This window comes from Macaca nemestrina, chromosome 9 (genome assembly GCF_043159975.1).
Source record: "Macaca nemestrina isolate mMacNem1 chromosome 9, mMacNem.hap1, whole genome shotgun sequence".
NCBI lineage: Eukaryota > Metazoa > Chordata > Mammalia > Primates > Cercopithecidae > Macaca > Macaca nemestrina.
The window spans coordinates 51,374,873-51,394,712 of record NC_092133.1 but is presented as its reverse complement, the minus strand read 5'-3'; the positions used below and the strand labels follow the sequence as shown (position 1 = coordinate 51,394,712).

Genomic DNA, 19,840 nt, shown 5'->3' with positions numbered 1-19,840 from the left:
AGGTTAGTTACTTCCTAGATACAATGAGGTAACGGGCATTTGGGTAAATACCCATTTCATACCCATTTCAAATTGGAGAAATTGGCCTAAACAAAGGAACTACAGGCCCTATACAAGTCCAAAATCCAGTGGGGCAGTCACATCTTAAAGCTCCAGAATGATCTCCTTTGACTCCATGTCTCACATCCAGGTCACCCTGATGCAAGAGTTGGGTTCCCATGGTCTTGGGCAGCTCTGCCTCTGTGGCTTTACAGGGTATAGCCCCCCTCCAGGCTGCTTTCACAGGCTGGTGTTGAGTGTCTCTGGCTTTTCCAAGTACACAGTGCAAGCTGTCAGTGAATCTACCATTCTGGGGTTTGGAGGACGATGGCCCTCTTCTCACAGTTCCACTAGGCAGTGCCCCAGTGGGGACTCTGTCTGGGGATCCACAATTCCCTTCTGCACTGCCCTAACAGTGGTTTTCCATTAGGGTCCTGCCCCTGCAGCAAACTTCAGCCTGGACATACAAGCATTTCCATATGTCCTCTGAAATCTAGGTGGAGGTTCCCAAATCTCAATTTTTGATTTCTGTGCACTTGTAATGCCACATGTAAGCTGCTAAGACTTGGAAATTGCACCCTTTGAAGCTTGAGCTTGAACTGAAACCTGAGCTTCAAGTTGGCCCCTTTTAGCCATGGCTCGAGCTGAAGCAGCTGGGACACAGGACAACTTGTCCCAAGGCTGCATAGAGCAGGAGTCCCTGGGCCCAGTCCCCAAAACCTTTTTCCCTCCTAGGCCTGATGGCAGGGGCTGCCATGAAGGCTGCCATGAAAAGCAGAGACATTTTCCCCATTACCTTGGTGATTAACATTTGGATCCTTGTTACTTATGCAAATTTCTGCAGCTGGCTTGAGTTTCTCCCCAGATTTTTTTTTTTTTTCTATTGCATCATCAGGGTGCGCATTTTCCAATTCTTTATGCTCTGCTTCCTCTTAAACCCTTTATCCTTCTGCCAGATACCCTAAATTATCCCTCACACATTCAAAGTTCCACAGATCTCTAGGGCAGGGGCAAAATGCAACCATTCCCTTTGCATGGCAATAGTGATCTTTACTCCAGTTCAACAAGTTCCTCATCTCCATTCAGGCCGCCTCAACCTGAACTTTATTATCTATATCACTATCAGCATTTTGGGCAAAGCCATTCAGCAAGTCTCTAGGAAGTTCTAAACATTCCCACATTTTTCTGTCTTCTTCTGAGCCCTCCAAACTGTTCCAGCCTCTGCCTGTTACCCAGTTCCAAAGGTGTTTCCACATTTTTGGGTGTCTTTACAGCAGTGTCCCACTACCCAGTACCAATTTACTGTTTTAGTCTATTCTCATTCTGCTAATAAAGACATACCCAAGACTGGGTAATTTATAAAGGAAAGAGGTTTAATGGACTTACAGTTCCACATAGCTGGGGAGGCCTCACAATCATGATGTAAGTCAAAAGAAATGCAAAGGCACCTCATACATGGTAACAGGCAAGAGAGCATGGGTAGGGGAGTTTGCATTTATAAAACCATCAGATCTCATGAGACTTATTCACTACCCCAAGAGCAGTGTGGGGAATACCCCTCCCATGATTCAATTATCTATATTTGGCCTTGTCATTGACACATGAGGATTATTACAATTCGAGGTGAGACTTGGGTGGGGACTCAGACAAACCATGTCAATTAGTATTGATATTTGCAGTTTTGATCCCATCATTGTGTTGCTAGCTGGTTACTATGCAGACTTGTTTGTGTGGTTGCTTTATAGTGTCACTGGTCTATATTCTGAAGCATGTTTTTGTAGTGGCTGGTAACTATTTTTCCTTTCCATAGTTAGAGCTTCCTTCAAATCCTTGTGCAAGTTAGGTCTGGTTGTAATGAACTTCTTTAGCATTTACTTGTCTGAGAAGAATCTTCTTTCTTCTTCACTTATGAAGCTTAATTTGGCTGGATATGAAATTCTTGGTTGGAAATTATTTTCTTTAAGAATGCTAAACATAGGTCCCAAATCTCTTCTTGCTTGTAGGGTTTCCAGTGACAGGTCTACTGTTAGCCTGATGGGGTTCCCTGTATAGGTGACCTGTCTTTTCTCTCTAGCTGCCTTTCACATTTTTTTTCTTTCATCTCGACCTTGGTAAATCTGATGACTGTGTGTCTTCAGGATGGTCTTTTTGTGTAGTATCTTGCAAGGGTTATTTGCACTTACTGAATTTGAATGTTGGCCTCTCTAGTGAGGTTGGGTAAATTTTCAAATCTTCAAAATACAATATTCTCAGTTATGTTTTTCAAGTTGCTTGCTTTCTCTCACTCTCTTTTCGGGGATGACAGTGAGTCATAGACTTTGGCCTCTTTAAATAATCCCTATATTTCTTGGAGGTTTTATTCATTCTCCTTTATTTTTTTAAAAAATTTTGTCTATGTCATTTAAGTGAGCTAGTCTTCTAGCTCTGAGATACTTTACTCAGCTTGGTTCATTACGTAGTTAATACTTGTGATTGTATTCTGAAATTCTTGAAGTGAGTTTTTCAACTCTATCAGAGCAGTTTCTTTTTCTTTCTTTCTTTCTTTCTTTCTTTCTTTCTTTCTTTCTTTCTTTCTTTCTTTCTTTCTTTCTTTCTTTCTTTCTTTCTCTTTCTTTCAATGGTCATTTCATCTTTCATCTCCTATGTAGTGGAAGTGTAAGGCATAGAATCTTTGAATTGGACTTGACTTTCTCCTGAATTTCAATAATATGTGTTCCTATACATATTGTGCTTTCTGCTTCTGTCATTTCAGCCATTTCCGCCTGTTTAGGAACCATTGATATGGAACTAGTGTGGTCATTTGGAGGTAAGAAGATAATCTGGCTTTTTGAGTTGCCAGAGTTATAACACCGGTTCTTTCTTATCTTCTTGTGCTGATATTCCTTCAGTCTTTGGCATCGCTGTCCTTGGGGTGTGCTTTTTATTTTTCTTTTATCTTTGATATCCTTGGGATTTGATCATGTTTTAAGATGGTTCAGTAAACTGGAATCATTTCTGGAGGACTTTAGGGAGCCTAGGCTCAGCTCAGAACTCCTAGGCTGCATACTCTAATTCTGGGGGGCTGGCATCAGGCCCCCGGGTTTTTCTCCCTGGCCCCTCACATTGGAAACTTACTGCACTGGAAGGGCCAAGGTTTTCCAGGACTGCTGGTCACAGTATTCCAGTGAGTGATGTCAGCCAAAGCACTTCATTAAGCAGTGACAGCAGGAACTTTGCTCTTTCACACAGGCCAGCAGCGGGCAACATGGCAGGTTTGTTGGCTGGACTGGGGTCCTGGCAGGCATAGCAGTACTGACTTCCATGCAGGCATTTGCAGTGGTGGTGATGGGGGCATGGTGTGGGTAGGGTGGGGAGGTTTAGAGTGGAGTTAGAGGGGGTGTTGAGGGAAGCAGCAGGGCTGTTTACATCCACGTGTGTGTTTGTGCCAGCAATGGCAAAGTGGTGGTGGGGTAGTTTGCACTTATACCAGCAACAGTGGCACAATGGGGTCCAAGCACACACAGCACCTGTAGAGAATAGGCAGCAAGGTCTGCCCGTGCATGCATTCATTGACAAAGTGATGTGGTGGGTGGCTGTGGGCAAGTGCATGCTGGTAAAGTAGCACAGAGGAGGCTCCAGTTTGGAGAGGGCACAGAGGAGTCTCCAGTTGGGGGAGGCTGCAGGTGTGGCCAGGTTGGGGCCCTGGGAGAGGCCAGCAGACAGGGATACTCAGGTTGGACTGACCCTGTCTCATGGGCAAGATCTTCCTGCTTTGTTTAGGTCCAATAGTTCACTTAAGGCTAAAGTCTACTGTGGGAGCAAAGCAAGGCCTGGGTGTCACTGGCTGTGCTCCACTGCAGATGCTCCCACACCAAACCTTCTGGACTCTGCACCAGCTGGGGTTCTGCCCCTATCTCCTGTCTAAGCAGCTGTCCCTGCAAACTCAAATGTCTGTGGGAGTCGTAGGGTATCTTGCTGACAGGATTCCAGAGGTCCATAGCCAGAGTGAATTGTTCTTTCCCTGCTCAAGTCACCCCCTTTCCAGGAGTTGTTGGGAGCCAAGAACAATTCCTGGTTTGCTATAACCCTATGCAGGATTCCCAGCTACCCTGCTTCAACCCAGTCTCTGTGTCCTCCCTCCATGTCCCCCAAAGCCTTCCCACTGAAGATCTGCTTAGAGTGCATCAGTCTTTCCAGTGACCCAGTCCCTCGGTGGTTAATGTGCATCCTGGCTGTATCTAATCAGCCATCTTGCCACCCTCTAGTAAGCCCTGTTTTTAAAATTTCCATATGTTTTATTTGCTTAATTCTCCAATGAACTCCTTTGTTTTCTCCTTGTTCAATTTATGTTATCAAGTTACACACATACATTTATATACTTACAGTTAAATATGAAAGATTGCTTTTTAAATTATGTTTTATAATTCTAGTACCCAAATTCTCTTGAAATTTGGTTTGTCTATGTGTTATTTTCTTCTGTGATTCATTCATAGAGCCTTTGGTCCTTGCGTCTTTTGCGACTGTTTATTTTGAACTGCTCTTTTTTCTTAGAACTATGCTTATGAGAATTATTTGATAGCGGGATTGAAATTGTACTACTCTATAGGGGAATTGTGTATGTTTGTGTGTATGTGTGTTGTTTGTTTTCTTGTTTTTGCAAGGTTCATATGGACATAATAACTCCAAACTACTACAAATAAGATTCTCACCTTAAAAATTTTCAGACCACACTGAAAGTGAGAAGGCACTCCAAAACCTATGTGATGTGCAAAGTATAGTTATGATTTGCCAGAAAAAAAATGCTTTTTCTTCCCTTTGAAGAAATTACAGTTTGAAAAAGGCAAGATTTTTTGAGTTTTCTTCTTGTTCTAGTTTCACCTACGTGTGTCTAATTACACATTTGCTTTTATTTATCTTGACCTGCACTTAGTGCCTTTAGTTTGGAAATGAATGTACTTGAGCAGTTTTGAGATATTATACTTTCAAATATTTTCTCTCATCATATTACTTTTTCATATTTGGATTTTCAATTAAGCATAATTTACATCTTCTAACTTTACCTTTTCTTTGCCATGCCTCTTTTCATTTTTTTTTTTTTTTTTTTTTTTTTTTTTGTATTTTCTCTGCAATGAATTCTGGGTACTTTTTCATTTCTATCTCCCAGACTATGTTTTTTCCTCTTCATAATTCCCTAATCTACTCTGATTTATCCATTGAGCTTTCAATTTTTATAACTGTTTTCAAATTTTGTGCATTTTTTAAAAATCTGAGTTTTCTGTTTTCAAAATGAACTATATTTTCATTAAGAATCCATGTCTGCTTTTATTTCTTATTTCGACATAATTAATTTATTGTCTCCTTCAAAGTATTGTATTATTTCCAGTTATTAAGATATAATTTGTGCTGTACTTTGAGTTCATTGATATCCATACCCCTGCGGCCAGCACATATTCATGTTCTCTCTCTTTCTCTCTCTCTCTCTCTCATGTGTTTTTTTTCACGAACTTTTCTTTTTTCCAATTTTTCGGGTGGTACACCAATGATCATGGTATAAAAATGTTCCAACAGAGTGATTTTTATTTTGCTCCATCAGTGCCAAAGGAATTCAATTGTTCTTGTCTGATTGTTATTTTATGCTCTAAACTTGGAACTCCTGTAACTACCCCATATCTGTACATGCTACAGGTCAGTGCTTCTGATCTTTCACTAAGACTTTAGTTAGATGACAGTTTTTCCAACTATTGTTCTCAACAAATGAGCCAGATCTCCACTCTCTTTCTTTTATTGTAACTGAAGGAATAGTTTTTAGCAGTCCCAAGCGTAATTCACGTAACCTTGCTTTCCATGATCTAGAAGGTGCCTTTCCAGTTCAGTGGGTGCAGGGGACCAACCCCTTGGGTGTTCATTCATGTGTAAAACTGTCCTTACTTTTCCCCCATCTGACTTTGATTACTTTTTTCACTTGTGTCACCTGAGGATTTTCTATTCTCTTTTTTTTTTTTCTGTTTTAAGCTGGGTTTTGCACTAAAATATTTATTATTGCTGTATTTTAGCAACCATTTCTGGGTGACTACAGTATGAGAGAGGTCTGTCCAAATTGATTGCTCAGCTTTTCATGTTAAAGCACTCCATTTATAAATTTTGAAGAGCTTCAAGTTGAAATTATTAAAAACTATTAAAAAGTTCATTATTGATTATAACCCTATTAATAAGAAATCTTAAGGAGAATAGAGAAAAAAAACTCTATTAAGTCTCTCTTTCATATCCTGGAGATGTTAAAATCAATTAAAAGGGTAAGATATTAAGACACATGGGAAAGAATAGTGTACCTATAGGGGAAAACTGCCTATAAGGCCCTATAAGAGTTCTTAATTTTTTTGATGTAAGAAATACATTTGTGATTAAAAGAAAATTATAATTTAATAATAATGTAACAATTGTTAGCATTTATTGAATCATTGCTTTGTGGCTGGAAAAGTTAAGTTCTTTGCATATACTAATATTTAATCACAACAACATGTTGAGACAAATCTTAAAAATGTTTCTAATTTAAAGATGTTGAAATTAAGGCTCAGTTTCCTCTCTTATGCCTTCCTCCCCTATCTGCCCCAGGTTCCCAACCAGTGTGCAGTAGAGCTAATATTTTATTATGATCACGATGAATAGTACTGTCAGTGGATATAAGTGTCATGAGAATAACTCAGCCAGCTTTAAGCAAAACTGATTTATATGGTTAAAGATGGTAAAGATTAGAAACATTGAGATTTAGAATCTAGTTAGATTTCAAATTTGAGTCTAGTGTTGAGGGAAAGCTCAGTGTGAGAACTACAATTATGCAAATACTAATCATAACAATATTAGCCACTATTTGTTGAATTTAACTATGTTGTAGGCAACTGTGTTAGGAAATTTAACACTTTTATTTTCTCATTTTCAATTTCAGAATAACATTATGAATAACATATTAATGTGCCCATATTACAGAAAAGGAAACTGATACTTAGAAAGAAGTTACCTGTTCAAAAACAGTGACAACATTTAGAAAAATGAATTAACAGTCTCTGTATCTGACTCCAAAGCATGCTTCCTTTCTTCGTAAAATCTGTCTTCATTAATGTATATTCCAAAATAAATATAGGCTGAAGCTGCAAATGGGTTCAGGAAAAGTTGTAGAAACTTTGTAATGATAAATTCTTTAAAAGAATTAATAGGAAATGATAATTTTTATAAATATTATTAATATCCTGCAGCTGGTACTAAAATTCAGTAAACTGTTTCACAAAATATTAAGAACTGATATAAACATCTGGCAATTCTTGAAGTTGTATTTATAAATGTTAAGATTTATATCATTTGCAATGTTCTGAAAATCATGTCTATGTAATTCTATATTTAAAATACTTTATTAATCTAGGTTATGAATCTCTTTGTGGGTCATGTCTTTTCAAGCTGTAAGTTTCCCTGACAAGTAATCACTGAGTTTGAAAAAAAAAATGCTGCAATGACATTAATGACCAGTAATAATATTATTTATTTACAGTAGCATATGTATTGCTGTAGGTACTCAACTTCTTAAATAATTTCAAATATACAGAAAATGAAAAAAATTTTGGAACATATACTAATTTACAAAAAAAAAAAAAATTAGATCAAACTTTTGTGTGAGTCCCTTTGATTAGAAACATTTGGTATTTTTTTGTTTTGTTTTGTTTCTAGAAGGAGCCTTGCTCTATTGCCCAGGCTGGAATGCAGTGGCGCAGTCTAGGCTCACTGCAATTTCTGCCTCCCAGGTTCAAGCAATTCTCCTGCTTCAGCCTCCCAAGTAGCTGGGATTACAGGCATGCACCACCACGGCCGGCAGATTTTTGTATGTTTAGTAGAGACAGAGTTTCACTATATTGGGCAGACTGATCTCGAGTTTCCGACCTCATGATCCGCCTGCCTCGGCCTCCCAAAGTGCTGGGATTGCAGGCATGAGCCACCAAGCCCGGCCGAAATATCTGTATTTCTATAGAAAGTTTGAAGACTTCATTACTCCTGAGAAGTACTGAATGTATAAATATGGACATTTTCCCCTGCATAAATCAATATTATAAAAAAACAAGGTTGATGAGTAGATATGTAAATGTGGGGATGGTGATGAGGGTGGAATAAAAAGTATGACCAAGACACAGAAATAATTTAACACAGTTGTGGCTAGGTGATTGGGAGGACTGATTTGAGAGACTGAGAGACTACAGATTTAGCACGAGATAGATTATTAATAAACTGTGTAACTTTGCCTATAACTTATATCTTTGGAAATATTTTTCAATAAGACTTTGTCATCTACAGCACTTGGATTAAACTCTAGTATATTTTAAAATCATACTTACCACATTTCACCTTTTTCCATTTTGTTGCATTTTAAACATTTGCATTCGTAATTATTTTACAAAAGCTTTGCCAGACTTAAAAAAGAATAGTTTTTATAATATAGTCTAAGAAAAATACCAATTCTTAACTGTTGCTGAGTGATCTTTTGAAATTCAAATATAACTATATATTGTCAAATATTATTATCTATTATAGAAAGAAATTACAGTAAGTATATGACAAGTAACTATGTTCATGTATATATTAACTAGAAGAATAAGTCTATAAGACTATATAGATTTTTTTCTGATCTTTAAGTAGAAGACCAACTATATCTTCTGTGTTTATAAATGAACAAAGTATACAGATGTGTAAATATTACAAACACGTATCATTATAAGTCACCGGGTATTTGTAGTATAAGTTTCTGTGATTCTTAATAATGATGTATTCAATTATTTTAATTCATTGTGAAACAACATCCAACATTACAGTCATCTCGCTCCGAATGTCATCATTGAACAAAATATCAAGAAGTGTATATTTTAACATGAAACTTTTCTTCTATATTCTCTGTAAATCATTTTCAAAAACCACATTATTGAAACTCAATAAACTTGGATATGGAAAAACGTAACTGAGCTATTTAAGATAAGAATAATTTAAGATAAGAGGACAATTCTATTACGTTTGATGTCTTTGTTTTGGATTTTAAGAAATATAACTGATTGTTTTGTTTCTTGGTAGTGAGTATACTGAAGTGAAAGGGAAAAAAAATACAGGCAGTTGGAATTAATTTTTTTGTTTAGAGAGCTCTGTAATGTATAAAATGATGAATATTGTGGACAAAGCCAGGAAGTGTGGGATAGTAAGAAATAGCTACAAACTCTGTTAACCCAAGAATAAATGACATGGAATTGTTTCCCATTATGATGAGAGCCAGGCTTTCAGGAGAACTCGGCCTCTATCTCAACTGTCCTTTCTAGACAATTATTGTTTTTGTTTTTCTTCAGCAGTTAAATGTCCTTTTTCCCACCAATTTATTCTGAGTTAGGTCAACATTAGAGAAAATGTATAAAGAGAAAGGTAGCCATAATATATAACAGTCCAGAAAGAGTGGTTTCCCAGGGTAACAATGGGCATTGAGATGTTATCATTACATATATATATATATGTGTATATAATACATATATAATGTGTATGTAATAACTATAATTTATTATATATTATAAATGATGTCTACATACAACGAAGTAGATAAGAAGATGGAATTTCAAGACAGAATATATCTGGGTTCAAATCTATATCTGCCAGTAACTGGGTGTGCATCATGCATTCAATTATTTAAATTTAATAAGCGTTAATTTGCTCTACCCTAAAAGGAAGATTATGTTCTTGTATTGTGAAAAAGTTCCCAGAAGTTATTCTGCTCTTCTCTCTTCCTGATACCCTACACTGTCTACCTCCCTCATCAAAACCCATTTATGTCTAAGTAGAACACAAATAGTATATTTTTATAGGTATACGCATTTTGTTTTACTCACAATGTATGTAACATGTTTTTCAACATAATTGGCCCAGCAATTTTTTTCAGGTTCCTTCAGTTTAATAAGCCACTGCACATTATTCTATTCCACTTTCCCATCCAAATAGAACAGTCTGACTTATAGCATTTTATAACAGAATGTGCAATGTAATTAATCTGCTCATAGTATAACACCTAAAGAAATACATGAAGATGTATCTATTTACAACTAAGTAAAAAACCACTATGGAAATTTGTATTTGCCTGATAATTAAAAGATTAATTGTCCTGTACACTAGCAAGCAATGGGTCAACTTTAAAACATTACAAACTTCAGATATTTACATTTTTACCATTTCTTTCTTTTGAACATCTGTAATGCCATCCCAAAGGGAAACCTTTACACAAAATTGTCTATTAGGATGTTAGTTCTCCACAGTTGCACTTTTGAATAGGCTTCTAGGAAGGAATTTAACTGAAATTTTGGAATTCTAAAAAAATTTATAAGAACTGTATTTTTTGTTTATTCCCCATTTCTCATGCCCCTCAAACCAGAGCTGCAGAAAAGAAGGGAACCACTGTACCGAAGAGGGTTTGTTTTATAATATTTATAATTAGTGATATTTTATGTTTTAAGGTTCTAAACAATTTTTTTTTTTTTTTTCAGTATTTTCTCTTCAAAAGAGACATTTGGAATACATATGTATGAGTAGTGTCATATGTGTAGGAGAGCAGAGGAGCAATACTTAGGGCACGATGGCTTCTTTCTAAAATAGAAGTTGTATGGGGACAGGAATTCCTAAGTACATTTTCTTATTTCTACTGTTTTACTATTATTTTTAGTTTTCAAGTAGTGTTAATGAACTTAAGAATTCTATTTTTTAGTTGTCAGACTATAGTTCTGTACTAAATACTGCATTGGCATACCATAATATGGACCTTTAAATATCTGTATTCTTTAGAGCAGTCAAAATCGATGATAAAGAATCCATGCTCATATTCCTTTGATATATTCAATGAGAGCATCATGGAAAACTCACATTTTGCCTTTTTTTTTTAAGTGAGACACACAGCAAGCTACAATTATTATACAGTGCGTGGCATAATGTGGGTTGCTATCTACTCCATGAGAAATTGTCTCATTATTTTCATATTAACAGATGGACATCCGGCTGCCCACATTTGTTAAGCTTTTAGGATCTATTAGACAATGCAAAATATTTTCACCCTGTTTAAATAAAATATATTTTTTATAATTGATACCCTTTACCATTGCATTCATATGGCCTTTTTTACCTTACAACAGAAAAACTCTAGGATGAATGAGTTAACATAGCTAACTGACAGAGCAAAGTTAATAGCTTTCTTTGACTTTTTTCTTGATATGACACGAATGGGTTTTTATACTAATGGCTTATTTACAATAATCTCCTTTCAGCAGCTTGCCCTCGAGCAACATGAAAACACAATTAATACAAAAGTTTACCATCACAGTGACTCACAGCAGATTAAATTCACAATCTCCAAATTACAACCTCTTTTAATAGAGTGCTACTCCCTTGGTTCACAGCATGTAAAAATCAGAAGCTGTTTCCAATTGTTCTAGAGTTGGATGATTCATCAGTTTATCATCAAATGGCACCTAATATACTGAATACATAAATAATGAAAACTTAGTTCTGCATGTAAGATCAAAATTTTAGGAAACAACATTTTTTGGCTGTTGGAAGAGTATTAGCACACATCAAGTCTACTTGTCTGATTTCATGAGTGTACAGTGAGTTACCTGTAATTAGGACTGAAGTCTACATTTTGATTTGTGCTCTTCAGCAACCTTTAGCCGCAAAGAAGAGGACACACTTCTGTGGAGCCTTCCTCTATGAACCTAGAATTGATCAGGCTGCCTACCTACTACCTGATCTTCAAAAATCTACTCAATCTCCTCATTTTTCCAGAAGGTCTATTTCATGAATATTCTACTAAGGTGCCACTGTAATCCTTTTTGAAACTTTGCAAGAATGCTAGATAAACTATCGCTAATGCATTTGGTTAAATGCCTTCAGTAAATGTTCATGAGGCACTAATGTATGTCAGGCACTATGATACATAGGGAAGATAGAAAAATAACTAAGATGTAATTACTGTATTCAAGATGATCAAGGTTCCATAGTCACCACTATGGAGGCACTCTTGAACGCAGGACTGAGTAACTTCCTGCTTTGGGGGCATCTCTTATTAACAAGCTGATGGATTGATACTGAATAGCTCACTCTGACACTCTCTGATCCTTATGAGATAAAAGCATAAAGAAGCTGTCCCATATGAAAATTTTAAAAGCAAAGTAGACTCTGTCATGCATTACCAAATTTTATGTTACTGAGGAACATGTTGTGAAACCGGATAGAACTGATTCTTATTCAACAGTGTGTTAATGATCTCCTAAAGCCACCTTCTCTGGAAGGCGTCTTTTGTAACACACCATAAAATAATACTTTTGCAATGTTATATTTCATTTGAATTGCACAGATCGTTTTAAAAATTATTATACTTTAAGTTCCACATGTGTGGAACGGGCAAGTTTGTTACATAGGTATACATGTGCCATGGTGATTTACTGCACCCATCAACCTGTCATCTACATTAGGTATTTCTCCTAATGCTATCCCTTCCCTAGCCCCCCACCCTCTGACAGGCCTCAGTGTGTGATATTCCCTTCCCTGTCTCCATGTGTTCTCATTGTTCAACTCCCACTTACGAGTGGAGACCATGTAGTATTTGATTTCCTGTTCCTTGTTGGTTTACTGAGGATATGGCTTCCCGCTTTATCCATGTCCCTGAAAAGGATATGATGAACTCATTATTTTTTATGGCTGCATAGGATTCCATGGTATATATGTGCCACATTTTCTTTATCCAGTCTATCATTTTTAAGTGGAATTGTGTAAGCTAATAGTCTATCCATATCAAATTCACTGGTTAATTTTCAACTTTTTAACACATGCTGTGTGTGTTTATATGGCACATTATTTTCTTTAGCATAATTTTACCAGTTCAGATTCAAAATTCTTAAATAAAAAGTTAGCCTGGGTTGGGAAAACAAATAGGTTAGAATTAACAAGTCCTTTTATAAATATAAAAAGCGTTGTAATAGTTTTATTTTTTTCCAAAGTCTTCAAATGCATTTACTTTCACTATGTTTTATGATGTTTACTGATTCAACAATATTTATACATGAATAGAATAATTACGAAAAATTTATTAAGAACCCATTATGTGTCAGACACATGCTGGGGGCATAATAAAATAGAAATATTTCCTGCTTTTGGAGTTTTCACATGCTAGAATAGAAGGCTGACTTCTAAGAAATAAATAAAGGAAATAATTACAGATTTTTAATGTGATAATGAAAACAAATAAGTGTTTTGAATTAAATGATGAGAAGGACATGCTTGATATGGGTTTAAGTTCTCCTAGAAGATATTTAATGTGAGCTCCTAAAGGAAAAATAAATGTAGCCATGGAGGAAAATATAAAAGTGAAAAAAAATGAATTTCAAGGATGGGAGGAAATGTGAGAAAAACTTGAGATAGGAAAGGGAAATAAATGGAAGTAGAATTAAAGATAGGTATAGAGAAAGAGCATAAAAATAGGCTCAATAAGTCAGGCAACATGAAGAGCAGTCATGACCCTTCTAGCCTAGGTGATGGGTTGGGATTCATCTCAGTAAGGGAAGACATTAAAGGATTGATTTTAACCTGAAGTGGGACATGGTGGAATGTAACTGTTTTTAAAGAACACCTTACAGTTAAAATAATGAAGGTGCACTCAGAATTTGTTGGGAAACAAATGTAGTAATCTGTTTTTAATCAGTAGATTTCCTGCTTAAAGTTTAATCAGAAACTATTTTTTTCCTATTGTGATCACCCATTGATTTTTGTTATATTCTTATCCTGGTTCAGTATTTTCTCTGGCCCCTGAAAAATATCATTAGGTTCAGTATAAGCACTATGTCAAAGAAAGAGTATCTTTTACCTTTTCTTTTTTTCTTTTTTCTTCTTTCTTTCTTTTTTTTTTTTTTTTTTTTTTTTTTTAAAGATAAGGTCTCATTCTGTTGCCCAGAATGAGAGTAGTGCAGTGGCACAATCATAGCTCGCTGCAGCCTCGACCTACTGGGTTCAAGTGATCCTCCCACCTCAACCTCTTGAATAGGTGAGAATACAAGCACATGCTACCACCCCTGAGTAATTTTTAAAATTCTTCATAGAGATGGGATCTTGCTTTGTTGCCCAGGCTGGTATTTGAACTCCTGGCTTCTAGCAATCCTCCTGCCTCGGCTGCCCCAAATGCTGGGATTACAGGTGTAAACTACAGCACCCAGCGTTTTAACTGTTTTTATGGTCATGGATAGAGAATATTATACAACTTGAATATATTAAAAATTGAAATTTGCAAAGAAATAGCTAAAAGAACAGCCATTGTAAGAGAATGCTTAAATTACAATGACTGGATTTTAGTTGGAAAGGTGAAATATGTCTGAGTTGTAGTATTTCCTGTAACGTGAAAATATATTGGCTCTTTTAGTTTCTTTCTTAAAACTAAGCAGTTTTTGTCATGAGACTGTTGTTTATGGTCCCATCTGTATTGCTTTGTGACTCACATTCAAGTTGCTGAGATTAAAAAGGAGTAAATATATTGCTTTCCTTGCAAACTGACCTCCATACTGAACATGGCCACATGTTCAAAATAGCTTACCTTTGAAACTGCTTTATAATTCTATGCAAATATCCACAAAAGTCTTTAGCAATATGATTTTCTTTTGCTAAAACTCTCTTAAATGAAAGATTGCTGTTTAAGGAAAACTCCTTATAATTATAGTTTGGTTTTCTGGAATAGTTCTTTCCTCTTTTCACTAATGTAAGTAGGAACAGGTGATTTTAAGCCTATACCGTGAGGACAGGGACAATGAGGCACCTAAGATATAAGTATATTTGAAGTTCTAGTTTTATGTTTGTTTTATCTTTTAAATGATTATTTTCTTTCCTCTCAGAGATCAATGCTCTGATCTCTATATTAGAAAATGCCTTCAGATAGAATGTGCTTACAGGTAAGGCATTTTCCTACTCAGAATAATGAGATTAACAACAGATACCGTGCTCTTCATGGACCATCTTTCCTGTCCAGCAGATCCATTATTCCTTTGCCATTCTCCAATCCAGAAGGTATACGAGTGGAGATTGTTTCTGGCTATCATCTAAAGAGATCAGAATTTAATACTTACTCCAGGATAGCAGTCTTCCACACCCTAGTTTGCTTTCTCCACTCATGTGCCCTGTCTGGTAGTGGTGAGCTCAATAATTCACCACTTGTTTTAGAGACACACATCTCAAAACCAAGGGCCCATGGAGAGAATCAAACCTTTTCACATTTAATCAGATGAATTAGGTCTCATTATTATCTGCCCAACTATCCATTTTATTTAGTGAAACTCACTTGATAATAGAAAAATATTTTCTATAATATTTATTGTGATCCATTAAAATAATCTTAGTTTTTAAAGTAATTTTTAATGATAATGCACTGGTAAAATAGGAATGCTTGTTAGTATGACTCTCATTAATCTCTAACTGAGAGGGATGTGATTATTGAATTAAAATTTCTAAATTTAAAAAAAATATATATTTTTATTCAAAAAGAACAAATTATAAACATATTTTTCTCTCTCATTAGAAATAATTTTATAATGTTATTTTCTCTGTAATTATAATTTCAATATTTATAAAATCAAAAATAAGTAGGATAGGCGTCTCAACTTATTAGGAATTATTTTTTTATGGTGTCTGAGGAACAATACATTTTAAAAAATGTTTTAATTATTTAGTTTAGGGGGCAAGTTGGATCAAGAAGAATAACAGAAGTAGGTAGGAGGTGTGGAAAATCTCTTTGTGATATAACAATGGGGAAAAAAAAATAGAGAGGCAGAGAGAGAGAGAGGAAGAAAGTAATTTAGAAAGCAGAAAAGAAAAGATAAAATGTATAATATTGTAAGATTAAGATTAACTTTTGGGAAAGAAAAAATATATACACACATATATACATATACATTTTATTTATTTATTTATTATTAATAATATGTTGGGGTCCGCGTGTTTCCTAAACAAAGGAATGAACACACAAAACAAGACAAACATGGCGGCCGCCTCGAATGGCGCGCTCCGCTTTATTTTATACAGTCGTTTGTGGAATGTTGCCAAGTCACAAGACACATTGTTGTTTTTCTGACCTTTCCCTGACTTTCTGGATTTTCAAGATGTTTACATATAAACAGGCCCCCAACGCCCTGCTTCGTTTGCAAGAGCAGGACTTATTGGGAACGCCCTGCTTCGTTTGAGAGAGCAGGACTTGTCGGGAACGCCCTGCTTCCTTTGCCAGAGCAGGACTTATGGGGAACGCCCTGCTTCCTTTGCGAGAGCAGGACTTATCGGCAACACCCTGTTTGTGAGCAGAGTCCTCTACATTAATTTTTTTTTTTGAGACGGAGTCTCGCTGTCGCCCAGACTGGAGTACAGTGGCCGATCTTGGCTCACTGCAAGCTCCCCCTCCCAGATTCACGCCATTCTCCTGCCTCAGCCTCCAGAGTAGCTGGGACTACAGGCTCCCGCCACCACGCCTGGCTAATTTTTTTTGTATTTTTAGTGGAGACGGGGTTTCACCGTGTTAGCCAGGATGGTCTCGATCTTCTGACCTGGTGATCCGCCCGCCTCGGCCTCCCAGAGTGCTGGGATTACAGGCGTGAGCCACCGCGCCTGGCCCAAAAATATCAATTTTTAAAATTAAACAAGTGATTAGAAATATATACCTTATACAATTTTAAAGATATCTGATCTTTCCAATGAGAATATAAAAGTTATATGTAACATACATATTACATAGCAGAAAAATATTTTAAGATGTATATTATATATATATAAAAATCTGTTATTGAGAAGACATAATGATAGCATTATTACAATTTTTCCTTTAGGAAGCTTAATGTATATATACCTATATGTGTATATATCTAAAATATTGAACCCAACTTTTTTGCCTTAATATTTTGGTGTCTCTATCAGATATTCAAAGATCTACACTTTTTCTACATCTTCAAGAAGATGTATTTTTCCTTCATTGTGCCATGTTATTTTTTGCCATTGGAATTTTGCCTTTTCTTTCCTTCTGTATACTTATCTTTGAATGGGAATATGAATGCAAACATGTTCATACCAAAATCTGTCTGAACATTCTATTTCAAGGTTTTCAACATGAATAATGTAAGATTTTACTTTACTCTGTCCACTGTGGCAATCAATGAGCATCGCTTATTAGAGTTCTAATTCTGAGAATCTCAGGTTTCTATTAAATCTACTACACCTCTATTAATTTAAATGGTAACTTCTTTTGCACTCCTTCCAGGTTCTTGACACTTGAAATTTATAGAATACTCAAAACTCTGCAGTCCTGAGAATGCTCTATTATCACAGTTTTTACTGCCACCACCTCAATTTTCAGAATATATTTCATAAAGACTATACTCTCCAAGAGAGAGATTTATGATTCATGATTTGTGTCCTTACCAAAAAGATCCCTCGTTAGTTTTAGATTTAGAGTAAATGCAGGTGGTGAAATACTGATAGGAACTGTGTAAGGGGAAAAACATTTCATTGCAAAACCCAAGACATTTCAGTTGGTACAAAACTTATGTTTTCATTCTAGGAAATTAGAATTAAAATCTTGCTGAGTTAATGGGCTTTATCTCAACTTTCAGGTGGGCAAGTTCAATAGTAATAAAATAGTGATGTCTCATGGTTGATTCTTTTTATTAGATTCCATGTTTTACCTTATGGTAAACTCTTGATTGATTTTGGAAATTGATAAATTATCTATATTTTCACAATGTTAATGACAGTTTGGGTGGGTCTACCATTTACATTTAAAATTATACAGGATTGCCATTTTATTGGTAAATTCAGTGTTAATTTTAAAAAATCAGTTTCAGGCTAAAGTTATTTTTAAACTTCAAAAGTAAATATTACTTTATTATGCTTTGTGTGGGGATTATTGCACTTAAATTACTCATTGACTAGAATAGTAGATATAATGTTTTGTCACTGGGCATGTTCATATCTAGAAGGAAGAATGTAGGCATGGTAGATACATTTTATTTCCTTTAAATTTTCATAGCACTTTAAAATTCACAAAGTACTTTTATGGGCATTGCCAAATTTTTTATTATTTTCATTCCTATTTTACAAATGGGAAAACTGACATTCTGAGTGAAGCATTGCCTTATCCATTGTTGGACAGCAATGGAAAAAATTGTAAATCAGAGTAGTTTATCCCCATTGAATAGTTTTGCAGTGCCTGCTTGTCCCATAATGTCCCAGACATTATGTTAAGTCTTGAGGAAAGAAATAAATCACATGTCATCCTTCATCTTCCCATTCTTTGTTTCTCTTTCTTCTGTAATGGCAAAGGCAGCTCTGTGCCATGGGGGACAACAGTGCCTGGGGGCCTCAGCTGGCTGCAGGCTTTCACTTTGGTATGAGGACAGTGCCACTCTGCTTCTCTCTGCCTCTGAGTCATCAGATGTCCCTGCCTGCCCAGGATATACTGGTTGTTGTGATACTGAAACATTTCATCTCTGCTTCTGTGTGATATTCCTTTCAAATTCATATGCTTTGCTTGAGCCAAAAGGTTGCAACTGAAATTAAATTATGAAAGCAGGCAGAGCCAATTCAACTGATGGGTCATGAGCTAGTCATCTAGCCCGAAGTTTTGACTCCTTGTTCTATTACCAGCAGCACTGAATACAATGCTTTCTATGCAGTTGCAGTCACTCAGTGAGCAAAGGGATAGATAAATCAGAATGTTTACTTGCAAGATAAGTCAATTTAATAATTAGTTACCTTTTTGTTCTGGATGGAATGTGGAAGCAGTGGCTCCTGTTTTCACAGATAGCTTTACTTCTTCTGGAATACTATGGGCTTAAGTCATATGGTTTTATGATTCTTCAAAACAATCTATATTTGAAATATTATGAAAATACTATCTACTTGAGGGAAATAGTTCAATCAGAATGTATATTACATTGAATATTAGAACTTGATATTAGTTGTCTTTAATTGTCAAATATGATATAAGAGAACTTCACAACATCCATATACAAATAATCATTAGATATTGCCAAGCAGGTTGGTACTCTGGCCTATAGATGCTAACTTATAGTTAATCCTCTTTCCTAAGTGAGAACTTAAGCCAGGATACATTAAATGACTGGAATTAGTTCAAACTGAGTAGCTCAGTGCAGATAAGAACTACATTCCTTTCTCAATTAGTTCAGACTTCTTATGCCATTTTAATGTATGTGGGTTTGAAAGCAATGCTTTCTTTTTTTCTTTTCTGAAGGACTTACAAAAGCAGTTTGGGTGAGTCAAAAGTAGATTATAAGGAAAATGAAGTAGATGCACTTTTCCTTATTTCACCCACTAAGTACAACTTAAAAGCATGTTATGTTAGTATAAGTTACATTTATGTATGTAAAACATAAAAACCTGAAAGGTTGAGAAAAGAAGGGAAGAAGGCAGACCTACTAGGAACCATGGAACTCAAAGAATTAACTGTTCAGTGATATCCTTAGGTTTTATTTTCCCCTCATGTATCCTAAATTGTGTGCTGGAGAAGGTGATAACCTGAAAGCACCAAAATAGGCTCAGACAAAAACAAAAAAAAACCTGCCAAAAAGCCTATTATTTCCATCCAAATTCCAGGAAATGTTCAGCTGAGCATGACAGAAAACCTTTAGACCCTACTTGCAGTTCTGCAGTCAAACCCCAAGAAAAGAAACTCTGGTCACACCCCCCCAGGCCATCAGAGTGCAAATGAGAAGACTGTCTTGCTGCACTGCGT

At 35.8% G+C, this 19,840-nt stretch overlaps 1 protein-coding gene across 5 annotated transcripts in view; it reads left to right on the top strand.

Annotated features, from left to right (window-relative positions):
- LOC105496640 (protocadherin related 15) overlaps positions 1-19,840 on the top strand; it is a 1,825,405-nt gene that overhangs the window by 297,441 nt on the left and 1,508,124 nt on the right. Inside the window, exon 1 of one of the 5 annotated variants that reach the window (XM_071069555.1) lies at positions 3,710-4,023. The exons of the other annotated variants lie outside the window; for them this stretch is intronic. The gene's annotated coding sequence lies outside the window, so the exon portion shown is untranslated. Of the gene's footprint in view, positions 1-3,709; positions 4,024-19,840 lie in introns of those variants that run through there. 5 annotated transcript variants of the gene reach the window in all.